We start from the raw sequence: 6,720 nt of genomic DNA, 5'->3' as shown, positions 1-6,720 counted from the left end.
AAGCACCAGTTCCATTGGTAGCAAAACAGCCCCACAGCATAATACTACCACCACCGTGCTTGACGGTAGGCATGGTGTACTTGGGGTTAAAGGCCTCACCTTATCTCCTCCAAACATATTGCTGGGCATTGTGGCCAAACAGCTCGATTTTTGTTTCGTCTGACCACAGAACTTTCCTCCAGAAGGTCTTATCTTTCTCCATGTGATCAGCAGCAAACTTCAGTCGAGCCTTAAGGTGCCGCTTTTGGAGCAAGGGCTTCCTTCTTGCACGGCAGCCTCTCAGTCCATGGAGATGCAAAACACGCTTGACTGTGGACACTGACCCCTGTGTTCCAGCAGCTTCTAATTCTTGGCAGATCTGCTTTTTGGTAATTCTCGGTTAAATCTTCACCCTCCTGACCAATTTTCTCTCAGCAGCAGGTGATAGCTTGCGTTTTCTTCCTGATCGTGCCAGTGACAAAACAGTGCCATGCACTTTATACTTACAAACAATTGTTTGCACTGTTGCTCTTGGGACCTGCAGCTGTTTTGAAATGGCTCCAAGTGACTTTCCTGACTTGTTCAAGTCAATGATTGTTCAAGTCAATAATCACTCACAAGAAATTGCTACAAGAAATTGCTAATTCGTGTTGCTCTATGTATATTTTTGACCCAGCAGATTTGATCACTTTTTCTGTTAACCCATAATAAAAGTCATAAAAGAACCAAACTTCATGAATGTTTTTTGTGACAAAGAAGTATCTGTTCCAATCACTCTATCGGAGAAAAATCAGAGTTGTAGAAATAACTGGAAACTCAAGAGAGCCATGACATTATGTTCTTCACAAGTGTATGTAAACCTTTGACCACAACTGTATATATGGTAGAAAACACTCAGGTGATTTGAAGTTCCGCTCTGAGACCCCCAATTTGGCCAAAGTTCAAAATTGTCCTATATGCATGTGTGATACATCATTGGAAAGCTTAACATCTGAATTTTCTGGGGGGAGAAATTTTTTGAACAGGAGGGCATTAAAAAAAATAATAATAAATTAAACATTTCTAAACAGCAAAACCCTAACTGGAGGTGAGCGCACGCGAGAGCATAATTAAAGACGCCACGGTTTTAACGAGATATTATCGCGTAATTACCTCTTTTCGATCCCAAAACTCTATGTAGCATGTATCACTGAGTGTCAAGACACAGCTGTGAATGACCACAGCCGGAGTTTTGGGGGATTTTATGGGTGAAACACGGTAATGTAACAAGGGTCGCGATGCAGAAATCGCAGACATCAAGGAGTGGTCAAGATTTTCATTTTCATATATTTATCCTTTTAAAAGTTTTTATTTTTCTTTGTTTGGATAGATTATTTATCATCTAAAATATTGGGGAAAATGCGACCGTAACGAAAAAAATACAGTTAAGCGCTAATTATGAGGTAGATATCCGTGACTTTTACAGACGCCAATTTTTTCATTGTGACGTAATTTGTATGCGAATGAATAATGTTTTAAAGTTTTTTTAAACTAAATATTAGACATCAATTAAAGATTCTAAGCTAAAAATGACAGACATTTCGAATAATAAATACGATCACTTACCTTCTTTTCATTGCTAGGTTGAAACAAAAGCGGTTGCGTGACGTCTGTAAACCGGGGTTTCCAGGGTAAAATGGACAAATTAAAAATAGTTTGGGGGCTTAATGCGCCATGAATCTGCTATGGCAGCATATAGACATATTGTTCTATCAAACACAACAGTTCTTTTGGCTTAAAATACAGCAGTTTCTTTTAAAGAGGAGTGCAAGAGCAGAAATTGCTTTTTCGGTCTTGTCTGTGTTTTCTGCCATATATATGTCAGCATCGGGACATCCCTAATCATCACTTCTTAGCTCAGTCAAATGTTTATTCACTGCACTGAACTAGCATCTATCAATGTGTAATCATGTCATACAACATGACAGGGAAGATCATAACTCATTATTCATTGAAAGAAGATCCTTGCCTTTTTTATCTTTATTGTGACCCCCAAAGTCTGGAAGCTTATGAGGGAGACAAGAAGGGTAAACACTTAACTAGAAAAGAAATCCACATTGTAAAGGACGGGCTGTGCGGTTAAACTTTCAATGCATTAAAAAAAAAATCAACTAGATAATTAAAGAAATGAAGTAACTGAAAACGGTGTCTTCAATATTAAAAAAAAAAAAAAACGGACAAATAAAAAAAAAAAGCAAATGACGTGCAGTCACTTGACAAATGTAACTTGTATATAAGCAGCTTGGTGGCGCTGTTTAACACTATATCGGATTTGTCCCCTGAGATTTCTAGCAACTAATAGGATAAAAGCCAAAACCGAGTTCATACGAGGATTATTCCTCCACGTTTGCTCTAGTAGTGAGAGATTTACTACGAAACTACAATTCATAACCTCACATCCATGCAATGCTTAAACAAACATCTGCTAAGAGCCTTTGAATGCCTTCCGTGATTGAATATAAGCGACCAACATACATATGTTATATGCAAACAATCCCTTAAATAGATTCAATAGCGTACAACTGCAAGGAAAGATCTTGTTTGTGGCAGGGATCCTGTAATTCCAACGGATCAGGAAGCCTGTCACTGGTTGTAAAGATATTGAATACAAGATGACCACTCACTCTTAATGCATATGTTACATCTCGTGTTGATAGAAAGTGTCATGTTTCGAACATGTTTTAACGAGGAAGCTTTGATGCTATTACAGGATTGTCAATACAGATTTTTTTATTTTTTTTTAAATTTTATTTTTTGACCAAAAATTTCGTAACTTGCAATGCCCCGTGTTATATCCACTGATGTAGAATCTTATTTTTTATTGTTATTCAATTAGTTTGTTTTTATTGAAAATGTAGTGTAGATTATTTAAATTGAAATGAATAAAACAGAAATACACTCTTGTTATGGCCCCTCATAACACTCTAAAGTTGATTCCTCCCACTCCTGTATTATGTTGAAGTTTAAAGTGCAATTCACTTTGACAGGGACGGCTGCTTGTCAATGCTCATCTTTCATTGCCATTGACGGCGCTAAACGTCCAATCCATTTTCGAACATTCGCTACCAACCCTCCACCCATACGCGCAGTTTAAGGGGGGCCGTGGGTGCATGCCCCCTGGTGGCCGAAAATGTGTCATTGTATGTACGAATAATCGAGTACTCGGATAAGGAACATGAAAAATTAAAATACCTGAGCTGAGCCTCAAACGGATTTTTTATTTTTAAGGAGGATCTATGTACAACAAAAGAACAGTTGGCTAGCTTACATAGCAAATGTCCGCTAGCTTAAATGCTATAAAATGCCACAGTTTTTTATAATGCTCTTAACAAATGGTTCAGACACTTATTCCGACAAAAAACGGCTAACTATACCTATAAACTAAATTACGAATGCATTACATAACCTTAGCTCAAACAAAAACTTGGTTTACGTTGGTCTTAACAGGGAGCAGTTGGATTCAGCCATGTGAAATGAGCCGACCAGAGGGCAGTGTATCCACCCTAATCAATAAAACTAAATGCAAACACTTTCAAAATAAATCATTACAACGCCACTTCAATTAAACGAATACTCGAAGCAACAAAATTTGATTTGAATATTTTTTTCTAATCGAATACTTGAGTTAATCGATTATGCGTTGCAGCACTACATATAATTGACTTTCCTATATACACTGTATATGATTTTAAAATTAAGAGTTTTCCAGTAAAATATTGTCTATAAAAGTTGTAAAGCAACAAACAAACAAGCAAACAACAAAAATGAATAAAATGAACAATTATTATTATTATTATTTTTTAAATATAATGGGTCAAAATTATTTTTCGAACAGATCATGTGACTAGCACCTTAGACAAATAATTTTCTTTGCTTAGCCAAAACCACCTAAGGACCTGTTCTGCCAAATTTTGCACCCTTACAATATTTTGGTCCCAAAGCTGTTGTAGCAGTGAATTAGCCGTCTTTTACATTCAGTTGGACTCTCAATATTATCCACAGGTGCTGAAGGAACAAATAACTTCGTAAACATATATGTTCAACATGACTAAGGTGTAAATTAATGCTTAACTACACTGCAAAGACGTAAACAGTGAGAGAGCGGCGTGAAGTATTTGTGTGCAGCTAACATGACAGGATGTGTCCGAAGAGAACTTTTCTACATGTCCGTCCATGATCAAACGTAAGTAAATATTCCTTTATTCAAAGAAGTTTGTAGTTTTTACTTTGTAACCGCTGTATTCGCCATACCTGTCAAGTTGTACGGTTTCGGCGCAATTTGTACAAGTGAGCCCTGATTTTTAAATGTGTACACATATGTTCAAAATCTGCACGTTTTTCGTGCAATACGTTTTTTTTTCTCCGTTCGGTGCATTGTCACCGTTTCAGCAATGAGACAATGCACCGAATTAGTCTGTAGCCGTTTGCTCGCGAGAATTGCGCGTTGAGTTTAGTGTCTGCTTCTTCCAAACACGTGACTGTACTTGCACTTCCACCACCATTTTGTGACTCACAGTCGACAAAGTTGATACAAACGTGATAAAAATATGGATGAACCAGCTCGTGAGGAAAGTAAAACTGTTGCCCACGGACTCCATCTACCAGAATGAGACACAAACTGGTGAATACGCTGGATGATAAATTTAAATTGCAATATTTGAACATAAATTATATTAACATACACGTGTTAATCCTCCCTTAACTATCCAGGAATGCAAAAAATAAACATTTGTCTTAAGACCACTCAACGTTGTGTGTCTAAATAAAGAAATTAAATATGACTGAAAAAAAATCGTAGTCAGGGATCAACAAAAAAAAAGTTTAGTAAGTCTAATAAACGTTAACAGCTTCCTACTTTTATTTTGCAGGTTAGCAAATTCACACAGTTTAATGTTAACTCTGTGATCGGACTTTTAGTAGCAAAATTAGTAGTGTGTTCCCCACCTCCACAACATTGATTTCTTTTTACATTACTTACACTGGCTGCGATTGCTAGTGGTCGAAAAAAAATTCAAAGGGGGGGTGGCATGTTGTCGACATGTTGCATTTTTGTGAGGGCTGTGAGTGTGTGTGTTGGGGGGTCAAGTCATCAGCCAATCAAACGTGCGTTTGAGGGAAAAACATGGACTGACACATTCAGCGAGTCAAAAGATGTAAATGTAAGTCTGAACACAATGCAAATCACTTACCATAATTTCCCAAATATAGGGCGCACCCGTGTATCATGCGCACCCCATATTTACTTGTAAAATCTAGGGGAAATAGTTGTACCCGTTTATAACGCGCACCCTAATTTTAGCACCAATAAATAGAAGAATACAAGAAAACAGAGCTTGTGTACAGATACAGAAATGTCATTTTACTGACTGGCGAAACACAGCACAAGGATAGCATATTGGTAGTTCAAAGCATTACCATAAACTGGCAATATTTACGGTGATAATATGATTTGACAACTTCTCTCACTTACCAGAATCTAGGAGAAAACAAAACAGATGTGACTTTTCTTTTAAAGGCTGCTGTATAACTTGCTCGTTCCATCATGATGAATAAATGTTTCTTCCATGGATTGATACGGTAAAATGAAAGTGAGAACGTAAGTCGGAAATCCGAGAGAGCTCATCGCTGTCGACACGACAATAACAATAGGAACTATTGTTATTTGGGTACATATATAGTTGACGGACACACACAGGAAGTCTATGCTGTTACGTTTGTTATGGTCCGAGTTGCGGAGCTGAAAGAAACGTTGACTCAAATGAGTTCAAGAAACTAAATTCTGTGCTTTATGAAGACTGAAAAAAGCAGAATTTAACACAGACGAAATCATTCGGCCGATCAGAGTGAAGTATTACCGAAACAAAGTGGTGACGTCACGTACCGTAATGGTCGGCAACGGATCGCCGCACACGTTTCTTCAACACAACGTGGCCGTGTCAATAAAAAAATCGGTTTATAAAATATATGTAATATATATGTATTTCTGTCTCCATCCATGTACCCGTTTATAATGCGCACCATGATTTTACAAGTTGATTTTGGGGAAAAAAAGTGCGGTTATATTCGGGAAATTACTGTAATAATGGCAGGGTCAATTCTATCCTTACAACATTTGGGAAGACATTCTAAATTACCACTATAATATAAAGTCATTATATAATGCAAATAAGGTTGCTTAAAAGTTGGTGGGGACAATTTGAGTGTCCTGAAATGTTGGTAGTGTTATGTCCCTACCGTCCCGATGCAAACCTATGCCCTTGTGTCCTTAGCAGCCCGAATTAGAATTTCCTTCAAAAATGACGGGAAACAATGTTTTAAAAAATTATTATTATAAATATTCTTGAAAGTTAATGTTATTGCTTACACTGTGTTTCGGGGTCATCAACATGCCCCAAAAGTCAAACTCCGCCTATGCCTCCACCTCAAAATGGAGTGGACGTCTATCGCCGTCAATGGCAAAGAATGAGTTAAATGAAGATAAAGGGTTAAACTTTTTCTTATTACTATTATTATTTAAATTTAAAAATCCAGTTGTTCCATCTTTTCACGGTGGTTGCTATATTATTAATATTCTGAAGATATTTTCCAACTATCCCATAATGAGTTTACATTTGGACATGCGCACTCTGTATCTATCTTGGGAAATGTGGGCCATCTGCTTGAAGTCAGTTGCGACGCATCATGCCTTGCGTTCATAGACGA

The sequence above is a fragment of the Corythoichthys intestinalis genome, chromosome 7 (genome assembly GCF_030265065.1).
Source record: "Corythoichthys intestinalis isolate RoL2023-P3 chromosome 7, ASM3026506v1, whole genome shotgun sequence".
Lineage (NCBI taxonomy): Eukaryota > Metazoa > Chordata > Actinopteri > Syngnathiformes > Syngnathidae > Corythoichthys > Corythoichthys intestinalis.
The sequence above is the reverse complement of the archived record's forward strand: the minus strand, read 5'-3'. Positions refer to the sequence as shown.